This window comes from Peromyscus leucopus, chromosome 3, assembly GCF_004664715.2.
Source record: "Peromyscus leucopus breed LL Stock chromosome 3, UCI_PerLeu_2.1, whole genome shotgun sequence".
Lineage (NCBI taxonomy): Eukaryota > Metazoa > Chordata > Mammalia > Rodentia > Cricetidae > Peromyscus > Peromyscus leucopus.
Window position 1 is genome coordinate 77,616,779 of NC_051065.1, and position 20,348 is coordinate 77,637,126.

Consider the following 20,348-nt stretch of genomic DNA (forward strand, 5'->3'; position numbering starts at 1 on the left):
ATAGGGCACTACCAAGTCTGTGCCAGCTGCGAAGGCTACATCAATGAGGGGTCACCCATGGGAGTGTGAGTGACATTTACATGATCATGGGAGAGGGGTCTGTTATATTAAAAGATGATGTTGAAAAAAAGCTTAAAGGATTGCTTTGTGCCCACAGAGACATGAAGGTGTGCTGGATGCCCAGAAGTTCCAGTTACAAATTGTTTTGAGCTATTGGGTGGATGCTGGGATTTGAACTCAGGTCCTGTGTAAGAGCAGCAGGTGCTCTTGGCCATTGGGCCATCTCTTCAGCCCCTAAACCAGATTTTCTTGATTTAGCATTTCTGGGAGATGTTTCATGGAGTGATTAAGTTGCAGAGCCAGAGTATTTTATAATGTTTTCAGTTATACTAATGTGGGTGCTGTCAACTATCTCTTCTTTATAAATCATCCTTAAAATACATTGACTAGGATGATGGTATTTTTAGGAGACATTAGCATCTTTTCATTTTGCTTTCAGACTATTGAGACAAGGATACTCAAGGAATTAGAATGTCCCTAGACATCTGTGGCCCTGCCATAGCCAAAGTTTGTGTTGAGTTCTGTGAATCCTGTTAACATTGTGTGGCTTGATAGTCCATGGTCTAAACTGCCTCAGATGCCCCACACACTTGACTTTTAGTTAGGTTTTGGTTATTGCATATTCAGAAACATTTCACTGTGGCCAAAGTCTTCTTCATGAAGAGTTGTAATACACATTTTGTGAAACTGAGTCTTAGTGGATATTTTAAATAAACCCACATTAGTGTTTTTTAATGAAGACATATTTTGAGATATAAAAACCACTTTGCCTTCCTTCCTTCCTTCTCTGCCTTCCTCCCTCCCTCTCTTGCTCCCCCTCCCAACCCCCCTTTTTTCTTCCTTCCTTCCTTCTTTCCTTCCTTCCTTCCTTCCTTCCTTCCTTCCTTCCTTCCTTTCTTCCTTCCTTCCTTCAAGAGCCTTCAATTTCATTTTCTGGAATGGTAGATGATTGAGTAATTCAGTGTATGTTACACATTGAATATGTAAACTACAGGTGACTATATGCAAGAGAAACGTTGTGGTTCAAACAGGGTGACTAGGTTTTTTTTTTTTTTTCTGGCCATTGTCTGGAATAAATAGATTTTTAAATAAACCAGTATGATACCTAGCTGCTTTTAAACCTATTATTATACTAACAGATAAATGTAGCTCTTATTCATCTTCAAGGTCACTTCTCTTTCTAGCAGACAGAGTTCATTACAGAAAGACAGAGATAATTTCAACTGGTTAAAATGCAGAGATGAATTGTCTAGCCCAACACAGTGGGTACATCTAAATACAATCCCAGCATCTAAGGCTCAGGGAATATTGAAGAGCTGGACAGAGGATTGTAAGATTCAGACTACCAGGAAGTCAGCTGTAAGATTGCCTCCTAGAAATGACAGGAAAGCTTCATTTTTACTTACTTTTTAATGTGGTCACTGAAAGGTTCAAATGTGTTGCCCCAATAAAATTTCTAGTGGATAATGTTGGTCTAGAGGTTGAAGAAAAAGCAGTGAAAAAGTGTAGCAATTACAGTCATATTAGACATTATTTCTGCCTTCTTGTTGCAAGCAAGGCTGCTTTTTATGACCACACTTACCAAGCTTTTTTTCTCCTTGCAGATGATTCTGTTTATACTGTTGCCCAATACAATAATTAAAAGAGCTCTTTAGCATTGAGAACAAGGAGATTCTGGGATGCTTTATGGAGTTATGTAAAATGGTTGCAAGTATTAACTTATAGTGTTGTTGGTCATGAGTTCCATGCTAATGGATCAACAATTCAAGTATACATTAAATGTATACAATGCAATTGTAGTGATGACTTTTTACCATATAAATACATACTGTACATACGTAATGATAAGTTAGTATCAGCTATTAAATTACGTATACTTCAACAGAAATAAATAAAAAGATTATATGGAGGGAAATATCTAGAGCAGAAGAAAGACTCCAAAGAAGACTGAAACAGATGACAGCAGATATGCCTGTCTGATAGTAATATAGAGTTCTTGATATTTTATCCAGAAATCTCTTATGTTTTCATAAAAATCTTCATTTCTTAGAAAATTAATAATAAGTTGCCTAAAATCTTAAAGAGAAGCATTATATACTTTTTCTCAATGTAGATTGTCATTGTATTTAAAGTAGAGCTTTTGTTTGTCCCTTAGGTGTCATATTCTGCTAGTTTGGTACAGTTTTTCAGATAATAGGTATTTACAGCCTGTTTAATATTGTTAAATAGTTCTCATGAGCAGAATTTAGGAAGCACTAACATAAAATCAAAGTTGGAATATAAGAAATAATGGGAAATTGATTGATTAATCATTTTATCAAGTAGAAACTTGGCTTATTCATTAAGGTGCACTGTCTTGATGACAAGCATGGCAGAAAAACCTGTGTAGAAGTCTACTGCACCATCACCACAGGTACAAAGTTGGCCACATTTCTGGAAGGTCTCTGAGCCCGTGTCTCTTGTCTAAAATGGAGATGCCATTTAGGTGTATGATAATAGTGAGAAAGGAGCAGAAACTGACAGTTCTGATTGGCAATAAGATAACTCAAGTTTGTAACCATTAAGTATCCTTTGATCATTTGTCAAAAAGTGTTATGGACCCAAAAAAGAAATCCATTTTTACTTCAGGAGCCTGTACAGATGTCCCTAGATATTAGGAAGACAAGGAAGCCTGGCCTACTGCTGATTCTAACATTCTTCAGGAGACAGTGTTCTTGCTGTCTGATATACATTGATTTTGTTTAGTCTTGTGCAGATTTCCCATTTCAAATTCTTCACTATTCAAAAAGTGTGGACCAGGTCCTTCCTTTTCCATGATGTCTATCTTTCTACATGGTGGTAATGTCTCTGCATGCAGCAAAGCAGGAAATAGATGTACCTACAATAGACACAGCTAATTATCTGGACAGGATTTGGCAGCAGCTCACCTTGTAGTTGCCAAGTCAAGTGCAGGAATGTGTGTGTGTGTGTATGGGGGGGGTGTTGATCCCATTAAGTATGAAGTTCCTTTTGCTGATCACATGCTTCAACTCAGGAGCAATTGTGGCTCATCAAAACTGTGAGGAAGCAGAGTCAGATTTCTTCCCCCACTCTCTTTCTGACTGACTCCATTTGATCTCCAAGTTGCTTAGGCATCTCAAGTAGTTTGTTCCAAACAGATCTGGGAATTTCCCCCCAGAATGCATGATGCTCTAGATATTCTTATCTTAGCAAATACCCAACCAAATATTGCAATAAGAACCTTGAGTCACTCTTGACCCTTACTGCTTTTATTTTCTTAATTATAACCCATTATAAAGTGCAGTAACACTGTAACACAAATTTTAAAGGTCCTATTAAAAGAAAACTTTGAGCCAAGTACTGGGGTGAATGCTGAAAAATCAGAAAAACAGAACAAGCCACAGCCACCCTTACCTTGCCAGGTACTCAGCTGATCTATTTCCTCAAAATGAAAACCTCTTAGTTCTCATCAGAATAGATCTCAGCTGAACTGCTTTTAAAAAGCCTTTAGTTCCTGGTCCTCACACCTTATATACATTTCTGCTTCCTGCCATCAATTTTGGGATTAAAGGCCTGTGTCCTGCCCAAGCAAAGACATGAGATTTCAATTGCTGGGATTAAAGGTGTGTGCCACCATGTCTGGCTCTGTTCCTAATGTGGCCTTGAACTCACAGAGATTGAGACAGAATCTGCCTCCTGAGTGATAAGATTAAAGGTTTGTGTGCCACCATGTCTGGCCCCTTTATCTAAACTAGTGGCTATTCTGTTCTCTGATCTCCATATAAGTTTTATTTGTTACAGAACAGATAAATAATCAGTACATGACACCTGTCACCTGTCTCCCCCTCAATCACTGTCTTCCTCCAGCTGTCACTATCACTAATCTCTCCCAGGTCTGCTTCTGCTTCAGCTACATCTTTATCCCTAACCTGTTTAGCCCCTTGCAGTGAGAGTGAGTGATCTTTTAAAGATTTGATTTTATAATCTGCTCCTTTAAAGATACCTATAGCTTTAGGATTAAAAGCATATATTATATCATGACTTTGTTGTAAAATATGCTAGAATGTCCCCACTTCTTCCTCACATTATAATATATGGCAGTTCTTAAAGCACAAGTTGAGTGAGCACATCCGGAAAGATTTATAGTTTCTTTAAGGAATCATGAGCACCCTGATGCAGGAAATCAATAGTGTACTACCAACTCGTATGAAATAAGAGCATCAAGGTTTGTACACGAAGGACTAATAGAAACTAATCAACATAAAAAAGGAAAAAGGTATGGCACCAGAATGAATGACTAAGAACAAAAATTTGATTCTTTTATTTGTGTCCTCAACTGATGATTTTGAAAGATTTAAATTGCAGTTGCCCAGTGGGATCAGAGAGCATTAACACATTAAATCATCCCATGCAGGTTCAAGCACAGCATGATAATGCATCTCAGACAAACATGCATCTGATTTTCAGGAAATTTGAATTTTGTGTTTAAACTACACAGAGTTACACTTGAAATTCAACATAGACATTTTCATCATTTAACCACTATTCAGCTATTGCTTATTTTACTAATAACAAGATGTTCAAAGAACTGTGTTGTTCTGATATATTTTTAAAATATTTATTTGGAAGGTGATTGGAGAAAAACAAGATTGGATGCACATAAACATTCTGAATGAGTGAAAGTCATAGGCCTGAGGATTACTTATATACAAAGTAGGAGAAATTATTCTTCTGAAAAATTAAATATATTGTCTCCATATCTGAGTGCTTTAGTCTTCACAACAAAATGAATATAGACTCATCTGTGGGACTCATTTTTAACCTGAATCTGTGCTACTGATACTCAATTTAAAATTTTAAAGACACAGAAAATAATTTAATGAACTTGAAAAATAACTTTAGTGGGACACATTCATATAATTTTTCATATTAAAATGAAAATTAACATGCACCCCATAGATCTTAGTAGTATACAAATCAGGAAGTACTAACAGTCAACGTTCTGGAGACATTTCTTGCCAACTATGCTCTTTCCTTCATATAATGTCATCAAACTTGCTGTCATCATGGGATTAGATTTCACTGGAGTATAACATTACTGAATTGCTCTCCTTGACATACACAGGAACATTACATTCCACTGAATTCTCATCCTGTGGGTTTAAGTGAAGCAATGCTAGACATATTCAAATACTGACAACCAGACTGTTCTGTTAATTAAAAACAAACAACTAAATAAAAGGATCAGTGAAAGCGGGCTCATCGCACATCGTGCAAACCTAAATCCTGTGCATGTGTCTTCAGTTCATCATTTCACTGGCAGCTGAAAAACTCTGGTCTTCTGCTCCAGAAGAAAGAGAAAATTCTACAAAATGAAGGTTCTTCTGCTTGTTGCTCTAGCCTGTTTGGTGTCTGCCACTGAGGAACCCTTACCGGTACAAGGATGGGCTTTCACAGGGTTTATGCAGGGGCAGAAGTGACTGTGGTGAATTAGCCACTTTTTGACCTAATGATTAATGTGATTTGATGAAACTATTGGTGCACAACCTTTTGTACTGTAATATAGTCTCATGTCTTAAATTTTTTTATTTTATTTTCAATGTTCCAATGACCTCATTTGAGCTTCTTATATTATCTAGTTGCATTTTTATTTGGTAAAGGTGGTAAAAAAAATCACTTTAAAAAATGCCATGTTTTTTCCTTAATTTCATATGCACTTTAGCATAATTAACCGTATGATCATAGTTGAAGATTAATGTAAATTGTATAAAATATTTCACAGTCCCTCAAAAACTCAGGGGTGAATTTTGATGAACATAATAGAAAATTTAAATTAATATACTACCTGCATGACAAACTTATTGTGTGGCATGTATTTGAGGCATGGATCTCTCTTTGTTTCCGAGTATTCCTACTATGGACAATGTGTCCGATAATACTGATTTGAATTATAATCCTATAATGTTTCCAATAGTAAGAGCTATTTTTTGAGGTTTGTGTGTGTGTGTGCGTGTGTATGTGTGATACCGTGGTTCCCAAATGCTGCAGCAAAGGTGTAGAAATCAGAGATAAAACCACCCAACAGACACAGTTTTAACTCCTTTTTGGATAACAGTGATTTCTCAGTGGATAATCATTCATAATGCATTGGCATACAAAGATGTTTTATCATCCAAATATGCATTGGATGCATTTACCCATGGATTTTATTATGTTTTCCTCTAGGTTATTGATGTGCATTAAAGCTGCTTTATAGTATGAACCTACAATCTATAATTTACACTAAATTTTACTCTATATTTTTCCTCAATCATATTTAGTGTTATATGAAATTATTACCTTTATTAAGTAAATATATCTATATATTTTCAAATAATATTTCAGGCATTTTTAGTGATGGAACAAAAACATTACATATATAATCAATTTATATAACTAAAAAAATAATGTTCTATTTCTTTAATTAAAAATCTATAATTTAGTTTTTTCTAACCATCATTCTATTTAAAATTTTCACTAATTTTATTTTGTCATTTTATGTATGTGTTTTTGCTCTGCATGTTTCTTTATGTGCACGAAGCACCCACAAAGGCCATATTATAGCCTCAGAAATGAAGTTACAGGAGGTTATGTTCTAGCATCTGGTGCTGTGACTGGAACCCAGATCCTCTGACTGGTGAATCAAATTCATATTAATTTTTAGTTTTCAGGGAATTTTACTACCATCTACCTAGCATCCAAAATTGAGAGTGTGACGGGAGAAAATAGTCAATTCAGGATGTTGATGCGTGAAGTGAAGTTTTTTAAGAACTACACACTCATGAGCATGACGTTCTATGTTAGGTAAGAAAATTTAACTCAAGTAGAAGAAACAGTTTGTTGAAAGAGGACTCAAAGCACTCCCAATATGTTTCTGAAATGGGAAGATAATATGGATCTAATAATAATTCAAGGAAAGCTGCAGTTGAGGATCACTGCCCTAAAAATGTTAAACTTTAGCCCTCAGCTCCTGGTGTTTTAATTTTTCTATTAAAATAGTGAAAATACAAACTCAGGGAATAAAAAATACATTTGTGAATAAAACTGATGTTTGCTGAAAGTGAAATATTGATGAATGTGAATATAAGTAAAGGAAAATCTGAGACAGTAAATATCAAAAAAGCAGTGTTTATAACCTCACCATGAAAAATGCTCCTCCTCTTGAAAACCATCCTGATAACTGGATACCTACCATTACATCAGTGAGTTACTGGCATAGCTTTTGTGACATGGGAAATCCTATAGATTATGAGTCTGAAGACCAATTTTTTCCGCACATCTTATTGGTTACTGAAATTCCTTCCATACCTTAAATGATCTATCAATCAAAAATACTATTAATGAAAATATTTACAAACCTTGAAATAGCAGGACAAAAACAGAGACATGGCATCTACCATATCTCATTTTCAGCAAGATTATTCTTGAGTCAAAAGCACACATGGGATAATAACTGTTAAATAATGAGTGGTTATTATTTATTATATTGTGTTTAGGAAAAACGGGAAGTGCCAACTACACACAGTTTGGGCAGACAAATCTCCATTTAAGCTTTGTACTACGATGTGTGAGTATCTTTGATTGAGAAGTGGTGGTGGTGTTGCTTAAATTTTCTGTAACCAATCTGATCTTTATGAGGAGCATCTTTAACACATACCTGGTCTTTTGTGTCTCATGTTACAGCATTTTATGACCTTGAAAAATGCTCCAAAAATAGGGAGAATGAGTTCATTGTTGGGACCTGGTTTTTGCGTGATTCCATTCGTCATTTTCCACATATCTACACTTTGCATGCAGGTGAAGGGGGCAGATACAGAAGTGAGTAAATTCTCCCTTATCTGTCTTTCACAATCATGAAGAAAAATGCACATATGAATGTCTCTATGTAGTACAAAAACAAATTAACAAACCAAAAAAAAAATAATTAAATCCAGGTTTTTCTAAATTTGATCAAGTACAGACATTTTGTATTTTATGTTAGAAGTTATGAAAATGTTTCCCTAATTCAATGATTTGATGCAAAAATGGAAATATATTTTGTAGTGTCATTGTATCAGTACTGGGAATATTATGAAAGATTTGTTTGAATATGTTCTTTTAGAAATAATACAATAGTAATAAAAATCTTAGATCTATACAAGTAACATTATATGGACTGAAAGAGGTACAGTCTTGAATAAATATACATTACATTTGTCTATTGAGTTATTATTGTTTGCATAATATACTAATATAATATATAATTTATATACAATATATAATAATATAATGGAATATAATCATGCCATGACAATAATTCAAAAATGACATGAATTTGAAGGAGATTGTTGAGGGACATACACTACAAATATAAGGAGGAAAGGGAAGTTGTAAAATGATATCACAATATTAAAATCTCAAAATAAATAATAAATAAGTAAAAAGGAGACTCTACATCGTGTTCTCATGAAAAAAATATTTCTTCCAGTCCCAAGTATTGTTTTTGTTTTGATACATTTTGTCTGGAATACCACCATTGTATTGGAAACTAATTATGTCAATCGTTTGGGGAAAACACAGATACTCACTGCAGCACTGGGTATGTAAATATCATATGGAGTGAACTTTTTTCTGTTTGTTAATTACAATATAGCTCTGTCCCTGAATTTTTTTGCATAATGCACTGGTGAAGAAAGGTGTTTGCTTATGTGTTTTCAAACATAGTCCTAATTGTGTAAAATTCATGTTGAATTGTACAGGAAATAATGTTAGTAATAATTTTAATAGTCTTAATTTTTCAATCACCATTTTAGATATAATGGGATGGAAATTTATGTATTGATCTGGAGAAAGAATGTTTGACATGACTTCAGAATGATTTTTCTGACTGACATTATCATTAGGGAAGGTGGGAAAAGGTAGCAGAATTTACCAACTGATGACAATTTGATGAACTTAGATTATAACAAACATCTCTTGTGACTTTTCCTCCATGAAATGCAGCAAAGGGACCAAATATCACTGAAGAAATGTGGAAAGAATATGTGAACCTGACACGCTACTATGAAATTCCTATCAGAAATATTAAAAATGTCTATGAAGCAGGTAAGTCAGTTTCTGTAAACTGATCTGAAATTAGAGCAAATCACAAGATTCTTGTTTTCATCTCAGCAATGAAAAATCCTTACAGAAAGTATGAAGGAAATACAATTACATTTTTAACTTCTCTCTCTCTCTCTCTCTCTCTCTCTCTCTCTCTCTCTCTCTCTCTCTCTCTCTTGCATCTCACAGATGCTTGTCTGCATTGAGAGCATTGATCCTGTGAGGTGAAACATGATATTATTTGCTGTTCTTGACTCATTGGAATTAAGTTTTGAGGTTGATTCAGTTGTAAACAAAAAGTATTCATAGCTGACACTCAGGAATTTCTGCATACCCTCCTGTTATTGAAAATCATTATTGACTTCATGTATGATTAAATGCCTTGGTTTCACATATTGCCAAATTGTTTTCAATAAAATACCTAACGTGCATCATGCAGTGCATTCTACCAGGAGCTAAAAGAGTGGCTGCCTTCATCACTCTGGTGTAAATGAGAGTAGTTTGTGAATTTTGAAACCTAACAGCTAGAAATTTATAGGGATACCAAGTATTTTTTTCTTTTTTTTTCAGAAAATTTAGAAAAAAATCTTATTAGAATACACAGTGTTCAGTGTCCCTGAGATGGTGGATTCTCATATGTACACGTCTGAACTGGCATTATTTCAAATGATTGTAGAATTTGTTCACAAAAAACAATTAAGTATATATGAATATGAATATGAATATACATGCATGCAACAGCAATTATTGAAAATATTTTTATTAGTGTTAATGGTAGAATTGTTTCACAAAATGCTGTCATGAATGTGCACATACATAAATGTATGCTGCACCAATTAATTGAAAAAGAGCAAGAGAGGACTTATGGAAGGACTAGGAGAGAGGAAAAACTGATATATTATAATACTAAAAATTAAAGAAATAGAAAACAGTTGCCACTAGTCACAAAAAAGGCTTGAAGCATCAGTTGTGTATCATCAATCATAGCACTACATAGACAAGGGTGGAGACACTGCTTGTAACCATCGAAATAGCTAAGATCCCACCTGTCAGTCAGGTGCATGGAGATCCTGTCTCAAGAACAGAGTGTAGGGTGATGGAGGAAACACTCTTTTAACACTTAAATGCTTGCAGATTCATATATATCCATGCAAACAACATGCACACACATACAGGAGTTAGGATGTCAACACTAGACACGTGATGTAGCCCCATGCTCTGAGGAAATACAGAGAATTTCATCAATTTTTTAAAAAAATACATATAATGTATTCTGATTACTATTTCTTCTACCCCAACTTCTCCCAGATCCTCCCTACTTCCCCACCTACTAAAATCCACCCCCTTCTGTTTCTTTCTAATTAGAATACAAATTCATGTTTAATTAAATACATAAAACCTCATACACCAGAGTGTTCTGTGGGTGTGAGTTGTAAGATACACAAGATTTTGGTTGAGGCTGAAATAAGAAAGAGAAAATGAAAACAGTATTAGCCATGGTAACTTGAAAGAGGGTGGAGGGTGAGATGGGTGTGTGCATTTCAAAGGGCCCAAGCCACCTGTTTTCATGAATAGAAACATTGTCCGTATATTTATGGCATTCAGTGCTGGGGTTGATAATGCACAGCTACACTCCAAGATGTTGTTTTCTGACTGGTGTTGATTTAAAATAATATTTCAGTATACAAAGAGCTACAGACAAATAAAAGCCCTAAGAGTGGAAGATCTGTAGTCTGGTTATCCTTTTACTTTCATCTTGTATCCACTTATGAGGAAGTACATACTGTCTTTGTCCTTCTGAGTCTGAGTTACCTCACTCAGGATGGTATTTTTCTAGTGCCATCCACTTGTCTTCAAATTTCATGATGTCATTTTTTTAACCCCTGAGTAGTATTCCATTGTGTATACATGCCACATTTTCCTTATCATTCTTTGGTTAAAGGACATCTAGGTTGTTTCCAGGTTCTGACCATTACAAAAAAATGTTGCTATGAACATAGTTGAGCATGTGTCCTTGTGTTATGATTGAGTGTTCCATGGGTATATGCCCAAGAGTAGTTCTGCTGGATCCTGAGCTATATTGTCTCCTAATTTTCTGAGAAAGTGCCTACAGCTCCAGAGAGGCTAGCTAAGAAGGAGGACCCCAAGAAGGACACATGGATTACCCTTGGAAGGGGAAATGGATGAGATGTCCATGAGTAGACTGGGAATGAGGGAGTAATGGATGGTAGGTGATGGGGAATGAGAACCTAAGGGAATGGGATGGTTGAACTGGAAAAGGGAGGGAGGGGGAATGCAATGAAAGAGATACCATGATAGAGGGAGACACCAAGGGGATAGAGAGAAACTGTGCTCTAGGGAAGTTCTCAATCCATGAGCATGGCCCCACCTTAGACTACAAGCTATAGCAGTAAGGGTCCCTGAACTAACACACCCTGGTAATCAGATTAGTGAATGCCCTAACAGTCATCATAGCACCTTTACTCAATTTTCAGTCTGACCCAAAGGTAGGGCACAGGCAGGACTGGTCCAGCCTGTCTCTCCCTGGGGCTGAGCAGGATGGTGAATGTAGATGGCCAAGACCTCCCCATTTCACCAGAGAGAAGCACACTGAGACAGGAGCCTTTTCAAAGCAAGAACTCGCTTTATAACATCAGGACTGGACTTATATAGGTTGGGGGGATGGGGTGAGGATAGTGGGCCAATGAGATGATGCCATCTCAGCAGTTAATAGGCAGAGGTGATTCTAGGTCAGTAGTACTGAGTCACTCATATGTGAGGGTCATGTCCACATGTCCAAAGGTTCCCAAACTCAAGCTAGGTTCAGGAAGTTACACTGGACCTCATGATTGGCCTTATGGGGCCCAACACCTCCCTCTTTTGTTTCTTGTAAAACATGGCCCCTGTCTTAGGTTGTCTCCCACTTGGAGATCTTACTCATCACTGAGTACCTTGTATGGTGAATAATAGAAACGGGGTCACTCCATGACCTGTCTTAGGTCATATCAGCCCTCCTGAGAGCTTACCTGTCATTGGTCAAGTGGAGAGCAGAAGAAGGGCACTCATAGGAGGATACCCAGCCATGGAGGGACCAGACTCCTTTGGTAGCATCACTTGACTTGATATAGCTTTATGGCCTCTAATCTCTGGTGGATAAATTGTGTGAACTCATTGAACACACAAGGCCCAATGGTGAGAAGGAGAATAAGGAGAAGAAAGGGTCCAAGGAGGGGAAGTAGGTAGGGTAAGAACTCATGAAGGCCTGTTCACAGAGGATTGTCTTGAAATTCCCACCATCTCCTTTCTAAGTCTTTCTGCAGCCTCTTTATCTTATCCTGGACAACCTCCAACTTGTTAGCATAAAAGCAGGATTTTTCATATAAAAACAAAGACCCCTTTTTTCTGCAATTAGTAGATCTAACCCCTTCCTATTTTGGAGGACTACCGCAGCCACAGAGTCTAAATGACTCTCCAGGTCAAGAATGGTGTTGGGGATGGCCTTTACATCATCTATTAACTGAATGAATAATTTTCTAAAAAGATGTGAGGACAGGCCTATTCCTGCAGTTCCTGTGGCCATGTCTGCAATTACTCTCAGGCCAACAAGGAGAGGTATCATTTGAATGGCCCTCTTGGACCTTCCTCCTATGTAGTCAAAAGAGGGTACTGGAATACTCTCATCACCAGGGACAATATCCACAATATGAGCATGGCATGGGTGCAAAGGCCTGTCCATGTCCCAGGGAGAAAACTAAAAGCTATTCCTCCTCTGCACACTGTTGGGCCCCATCAGGTCCAGGTGTGAGGCCCAGTGTAACTTCTTGAACCTAGCTTGAGTTTGGGAACCTGCCCTCAGACATGACTTCCACAGATGAGTGACTCAGTACTACCCAACCTAGGATAACCTCTGCTTAGTAACTGCTGAGTTGGCATCATCTCATTGGCCTTCTATCCTCACCCTATTCCTCCATCACCCCAACCTTAGTATACCCCATTTGTATTTCTTACTAACAAAACATGACATTAATCCACTCAAAGAAAATAATTTTTAATTAAATAGACTAAGGAACATTTTATAATTTTTTAAGCAAAATCTCAAGCCTAGTTATAAAACCCAAACTTCTGTTTAAACAGTTCCATTTGTAACACAAAACCAGTTCCATAAGTAATTCCATTTTTACATAAACAGTTCCACAAAACAATTCATGAATTACCAGTTAATAAAGCATATATGCATACAAAAAACTGCATCTTGATTCCTGGAAGAAATAAATTTCTTCATTTAAACAGCTCCATTTTTAACCCAATTCCAGCAAACAGTTCCTAGGTCATTACTAGGAATAAATTCAAAATTGTCCCATTGCAATGAAGTCTGTTTGTTTATTTCATTTCTTAAGTATTAAAATTCAAATGATAAATTCTGGTACTAACCTTCCAAATATGAGAAATCCACAATCAAAATATTTTTGTAATTTTATCTCATTTTAAGTTCAAAAAGTTCAAACAAGAAATAAATTCTGGTATCAGGCTTTCACTTCCAAATATGAAGAGACATTTTTCAACCAAAACTTTTTGCAGTTAACAATTTTTGTTCAAACAAGCGTCTCTGAACTTTCATTTTCAAGCCAGAGACCTTTTTAGGGACAGTAGTATTCTAAACCACACCGTTTTTTGATGTTAGCTCAGGTTTTTCTGTGTTGCGTCGATTTTCCATGGATCTCAGCTGCAGATGCCTTGTTGTGCTGATGCTGGCATCCACCATTCTTAGCGGCCTCTGGAGCTTTTGAAACCATTCAGACTGCCTACTTTGCAGTCTGCTAGGACACTAACTTCTGTATCTCAGGTTCTTTCACCATATACATTAAGCATAGATTCACACTTAACATTTACACTTTTTCACAAACTCACATATAACATGTACTTAAGCATGAACCCACTCTCAACATTTACACATTTTTACAAACTCACATATAACATTTTAACATCTATTTATACTCTTTAAGGAAACTGTAGAACTACTTTAGCAAATATATTTCTTATTACTTCTTATCTTCTTATTTCTTATTTAAACTTACATTTACAACTAGCAACTTTACTTCTTACAAGCTTATTACTACATGTCTTAGGACTACCTTAGATACTTCTTGCAAGCTTATATATATATATATATTTTTAAACAAAATCATAGATGAAAAATTTATTTCCCATTTTTTAAAATTTTATTTTATTTTACAATACCATTCAGTTCTACATATCAGCCACTGGTTCCCCTATTCTCCCCCTCCCACCCCCTCCCCTTCCCCCCAGCCCACCCCCCATTCCTACCTCCTCCAGATCAAGGTCGCCCCCGAAGACTGAAATCAACCTGGTAGACTCAGTCCAGGCAGGTCCAGTCCCTTCCTCAACTACCAGTTCCCTGTATAAGCTCCAGGCTTCAAACAGCCAACTCATGCAATGAGCACAGGACTTGGTCCCACTGCCTAGTTGCCTCCCAAACTGATCAAGCCAATCAACTGTCTCATCTATTCAGAGGGCCTGATCCAGCTGGGGGCCCCTCAGCCTTTGGTTCATAGTTCATGTGTTTCCATTCATTTGGCTATTTTTTTCAATAACTGAGTAAAACTGAAATTTATTATAAGCCACAGACATCCTAGGGACCTCCATGCTATATATATAGCCTCCATGATACTATGGGTTGTGGTCTGATTGTTCTTTATTTTATATCTAGAATCCACTTATGAGTGAATACATACCATGACTGTCTTTCTGGGTTTGGGTTGCCTCACTCAGGATGATTTTTTCTAGTTCCATCCATTTGCCTGCAAGCTTATATTCTTAAAGGAACTCTATAGATCTATTTTACAAACTTATATAGGGCTACCATCAGCATATATTCAATTTAGCAAACACCTAAAGATTTCTTAACACAGAGATCTAACAAGACAGAATTTCTACAAACTCACATATCTTATTTTCATCTTTTTCTACTTCTTACTCTTAATTATTATCACTATCTCTATTAGAAAGATTCTCTTAACTAGACAGGAAGTATGTACATCATTTCTAAAGTTTAGAGTTTATAGTCAGCTTTGCTATACAGCACTGGGATTTAGTGAGTTTTGTCATTATATAGTTGTGATTCTTGTTGCTAGAGGACTGTAACATTCTAGGGAGGAAGCAACACTCCAAAGTTGCCAGTTCTCTCAGCCTTTCAGGTACCGGCAGAGATGCACTGTCAGTGGTAGATGGTTTTTAACTAGAGGCTGTTCCTTTACCCAAATTCATAATAGCTCCCCTAAATTCTTCAATTCAGACAAAAGTTTATATTACAGCAGTATTTTGGTTTGCTCTACCGAAAAACATCACTTCACGCTGTGGGTAAAATTACTGTATTTAGCTGCTGCAAAGCTCTTCGCCACATACTGCACAGGTATTAGGTGATATAAAGTACTTTTCTAAAGGAGCTAGTAAAGCCAAAAGCTGCACAGCTCTGAACTCTATTTCCTCACTGTTTGCATTAATCAGTGACAAAATCTCAGAAACACTAATCGAGCCACTTTCATTCTGGTTCCTTTATAGGAACATCATTGGAGCTGACCTTCCTTTGTTCCACACCCCTTACCAGATGCTCTGGTAAACACGAGCTTCATTCTCCTCTTGTGAAAAAACACAAACATGTTCTTGACCCCATATTAAAACAGGATCAGGACCCTTCCATAATCCCGAGCAGGGATCTTTCCATTTCAATTGAGCAAAAGTCACTTGGGTGCCACTGTGCCAAAATCTATCTGCGACAGACATAGACATCCATATTCAAAAAGTTCAGAACAAAAAGAGCATGCATTATGTGGAAATTGAGAGTAAATTTCTTCCTTTTATTTTTTGAAGTTGTATTTTAAGACAACTATGAGCCCTTTTTACAATACCTTGTCCCTGAGGATTATAAAGAATACCTGTTTTATGTACGATTTCCCATTGGTTACAAAATTGTTGAAATGCCTTACTACTATATCCACAACCATTATCAGTTTTAATAATTTTTGGTATACCCATATATGGAAAACACTTCAAGCAGTACATAATCACATTTTTGTAGCTTCCCCAGGTTGTGCACTAGCCATTAAAAATCCTGAATAAGTGTCAATGGTCACATGTACATATCTTAATTTGCCAAATTCTACAATATGTATAACATCCATTTGCCATATATGATTAGGAAGAAGACCTCGAGGGTTTACCCCTAAGTGAGGGATAGGAAAATATTTTGGATATACCCCACATCATGTAACTATTTGACGAACTACTTCTTTGGTAAGATTGAATTGATTTCTTAAACTTTTGCTATTTTGATGAAGAGCATGTGACTGTTGAGCCATTTCCACTTGGGATAATGCTCAGCCATTGCATTACCCTCAGCTAAAGGACCAGGAAGATTGGACTGAGCTCTAATATGGCCCACAAAGCATGGCAGCTTTCTTTTTGTGAATAGCGTCTTCAATTTGTTGAAACATTTTGACTTGATTGTTGTTAGTTCCAATATTTTCACCAAAACTGTTACTATTCAAAGGAGTCAAGAACATAGATGTTCTTTCATGAAATGTATCCTTCATTAGCTTACTTTGAGAAAAAGCATTTTCAGGATTTAGTATTTTCATTTCATTAGCTTTAACTCCTGATGTTATTAGCAGCTGTGATATTTAGCATTGATTTCTTATAAGGAACTTTCAGGTAAAGCAACTCTTTTGTAAGACAGCTAGATTTTCTGAAGTTGGTTTCCCATCTATAAAGCAGTCATTTCTTTTTTGAATGCCTGTTTCCTTGTCTCCTTATTAGATATGTAAAGGAATTACTCATTGCAGGCTGTTCGTTCAAGGCAAAGAACTTTTTTAATTTCAACATAAGTTTTTTCATATCTAAGACGACGTTCAGTGTATAAACTGCTTTCCCTTGTTTTAAGGATTTTAAAGTGGCTTATTTGCTCTTATAGGTAGCTTTTTTGTCATCCAACTACCATAAAAACTTTGCACAGCTATTAGGGTAAAAAAGGCATTTTACCAACGGAGCCCCAAACCGCAAAACACCTAGTTCCACATCCTTTCAACGTTTCATTGGAACTGACACTTAAACTCTTATACGATTTTCCTCCTTATTCTTTTAAAAGCTGTATTTTAAGTTTACCATGAACGTATTCTTTAGTGGAAAAACTACCTTTCTCAGAATGCATTTCCCTTATATCAGTCCCTTATTACAAGCTAGCTTTTGGAATTTATTTCCCATAGTTCTTGTTGGGTCTGAGAGTCAACTTCTAAGTTCCTTTTTAACAGACTTGCTTACAAATTCTTGCCCAGGAGGTTTGAACAAAGATTTTGCTTTTGTAACAGGAGATTTGAACAAGCATTTTACATTTTTAGCTATGGGACATTGGGAGGTTTCTGGTCTCTCCTCAGCTGGTTTCAACAGGTGTCTCTCCTTCATTTGACACTGGTCCCCGAATCAGAACTGCACCTGCTTCCTTAGTGTTCATTGAGGTGGGCAATTTCTGATAGCAACTTTCCTCTGGGCTTGTGTTTGCTTTAGTCAGTCAATGAAAAACAAAAACAATTACAACAGCTTTTCCATAGCTCTTTCAGATAGATTTTCTCCCACTGGTTTTATTCTCATTTTGCTTGTTCCTTCCCCCCCTTCTCCCCCCAGATGCAGAGCTTCAGGTATCTGTCTGTGGCTCTGTACCTCTGCTAGCTGCCTTTGGAGGTAGGGGCTCCCCGCCACCCCCCCCGAATCTGCTTCAAATTCTAGCAGCTTTTGTCAGGTCATGCATTTTCTGGGGAGGAATCTGTCCCCTCTCTTTCTTCAGAGTCTTTCTCCCAGACAGTTCCCAGTTTGGTCTCAATTTATCCCCTCTACCCCAGAAACAGTTTCCAACACTACAGTGGCGGCTTTCCCTGCTACTGAAGGTAGGGGCTTTTTGTCCTTTTGTTTTCAGGGTCTGTGTGGTTTGCATACAGACTGAAAATCTAACAAGGGAGGTTTTTGCCATCTCTAAGCTCACATTAGGACAGGTGTTTTCCCTCAGGCTTTCACCTGACCTAGTCCCTGTAGATGTAACCAGCCATCTTATTAAATAAGAAACACAGAACCAATGTAAGAGAGAAAGCTAAGAGGTCAGAGCTCAGAGCTAAAATCTCACCCTTCCTCCTGCGGTGGTCCTAGCTTCCCGAAAGAGACCTATTTCCTGTGTTTTTTCATAGTCTTTTTGTTCTGCCCTCTCATTGGTTGTAAACCCAAACACGTGACTGCCTCGTCACTGTCTGTACGTACAGTCCTACAGGTCTTTTTGTTGTTGTTGTTGTTTTCTGTTTTTTGGGATTTTTTTCTTTTTTATTTTTTTCTTTTCTTTTTTTATTTATTTATTTTACAATACTTTTCAGTTCTACATAATAGCCACAGATTCCCTTGTTCTCTCCCTTCCTGCCCCCCTCCCCTTCCCCCCAGCCCACCTCCTCCAGATCAAGGTCTCCCCCGAGGACTGGGATCGACCTGATACTCAGTCCAGGCAGATCCAGTCCCCTCCTCCCAGATTGAGCCAAGCGTCCCTGCATAAATCCGAGGTTTCAAACAGCTAACTCATGCAGTGAGCCCAGGACCTGGTACCACTGCCTAGATGCCTCCCAAACAGATCAAGCCAATCGACTGTCTCAACTATTCAGAGGGCCTGATCCAATTGGGGGCCCCTCAGCCTTTGGTTCATAGTTCATGTGTTTCCATTCATTTGGTTATTTGTGCCTGTGCTTTATCCAACCTTGGTTTCAACAATTCTCGCTCACATAAACCCTCCTCTTTCTCACTAATTAGACTCCCAGTGCTCCACCAGGGACCTAGCTGTGGATGTCTGCATCCAGATTCCTCAGTCCTTGGATGGGGTTTATGGCACAACTATTAGGGTGTTTGGCCATCCCATCACCAGATCCAGCTAGCCCTCCAGGTCTTAAAGGCATATGTCTCCAATGTTGGCTGTATCCCTGAACACACAGAGATCTATGGGATTAAAGGCATGTGCCACCACAGCCACACTCTTGCTATGACTCTAATAGCTCTGACCCCCAGGCAACTTTATTTATTAACATACAATCAAAATCACATTTCAGTACAATTAGAATACCACCACAAGTCCCCCCAGTGGGTTGGGTTTGCTTGTCTGGGTGCTAAAGGACAGAGCTTATGCCAGAGGCAATCACCCCTCAGTGCTACACTCCCTCATCTCGGAGTCAGTTGAAACAAAGCTTTTCTCAAAAAGATGCTTTCTCAGACAGAAAAGAAAGCTTTAACTCCTGGATAGTTCTGTTCTGCCCTGGCTGGGCTCTTTCCCTAGACAGTGTTCTGACTCAGCAGCACAACTGCTTCAGACACAGTTCAGCTGCTTCAGACACAGTTCAGCTTTACTGTTTTCCCAGAAAGGTTCTTACTCTGATAGGAAAGCTTTTTCTCAGATTTCTTTTTGCAGCTGTGGACCTATCAACCCGGGACTTGTAGGAAAGCAGACAACTGTGCCGTTCCACAGGCATTAGCTTTGTTTGTTCATTAGCAATCTTCCCTGGGTCCTGCACCTTCCTGCCTCAGCTCTGTGCTCCAGGAAGTTTGCAACTGCAGGAACTCTAGTATCCCCGAAATGTACTCCAACTCAGAGATGCTGGCCAGTCACCTCTAGGTTTTTGGTCAGAAGTGAAGATACAATGCTTCAGGGGATCTTTGCATTAGGATGATTAGGAGCACCTTTCCATTCTGAAATGCTCACTCAGAAACAAAACCATTGATGCCTTAGCTTGGCTATAACTGAAAAGCTTGGCTTTTTTGCTTTTCTCAGGTAAAGTTTCCTGCCCTTTTGGGCTCTCTGTAGCTCTTTACCCGCACTCTCCCAAGCGTTTCCCTCAGGGTACTCGACCCATTGTCTTTTACTAGCTTGAGACAGAGCTTAGAAGAGGTTTTTAGGAACTTGTCCCTGCCTCCTGCATTGCAGGGAGGATTTTTAAAGCTTGAAAGAGAACTTAGAGAGGCTTTGCTGTCTTAAGAGGTTTGTTGTTTTCCCTTAGAGCTAATCACAGATGGTTCCCATACTAATATCTTCAGGTGATTCTAATTTTTTGTCCTTTTGAGAGAGAGAGTTCTGAAAG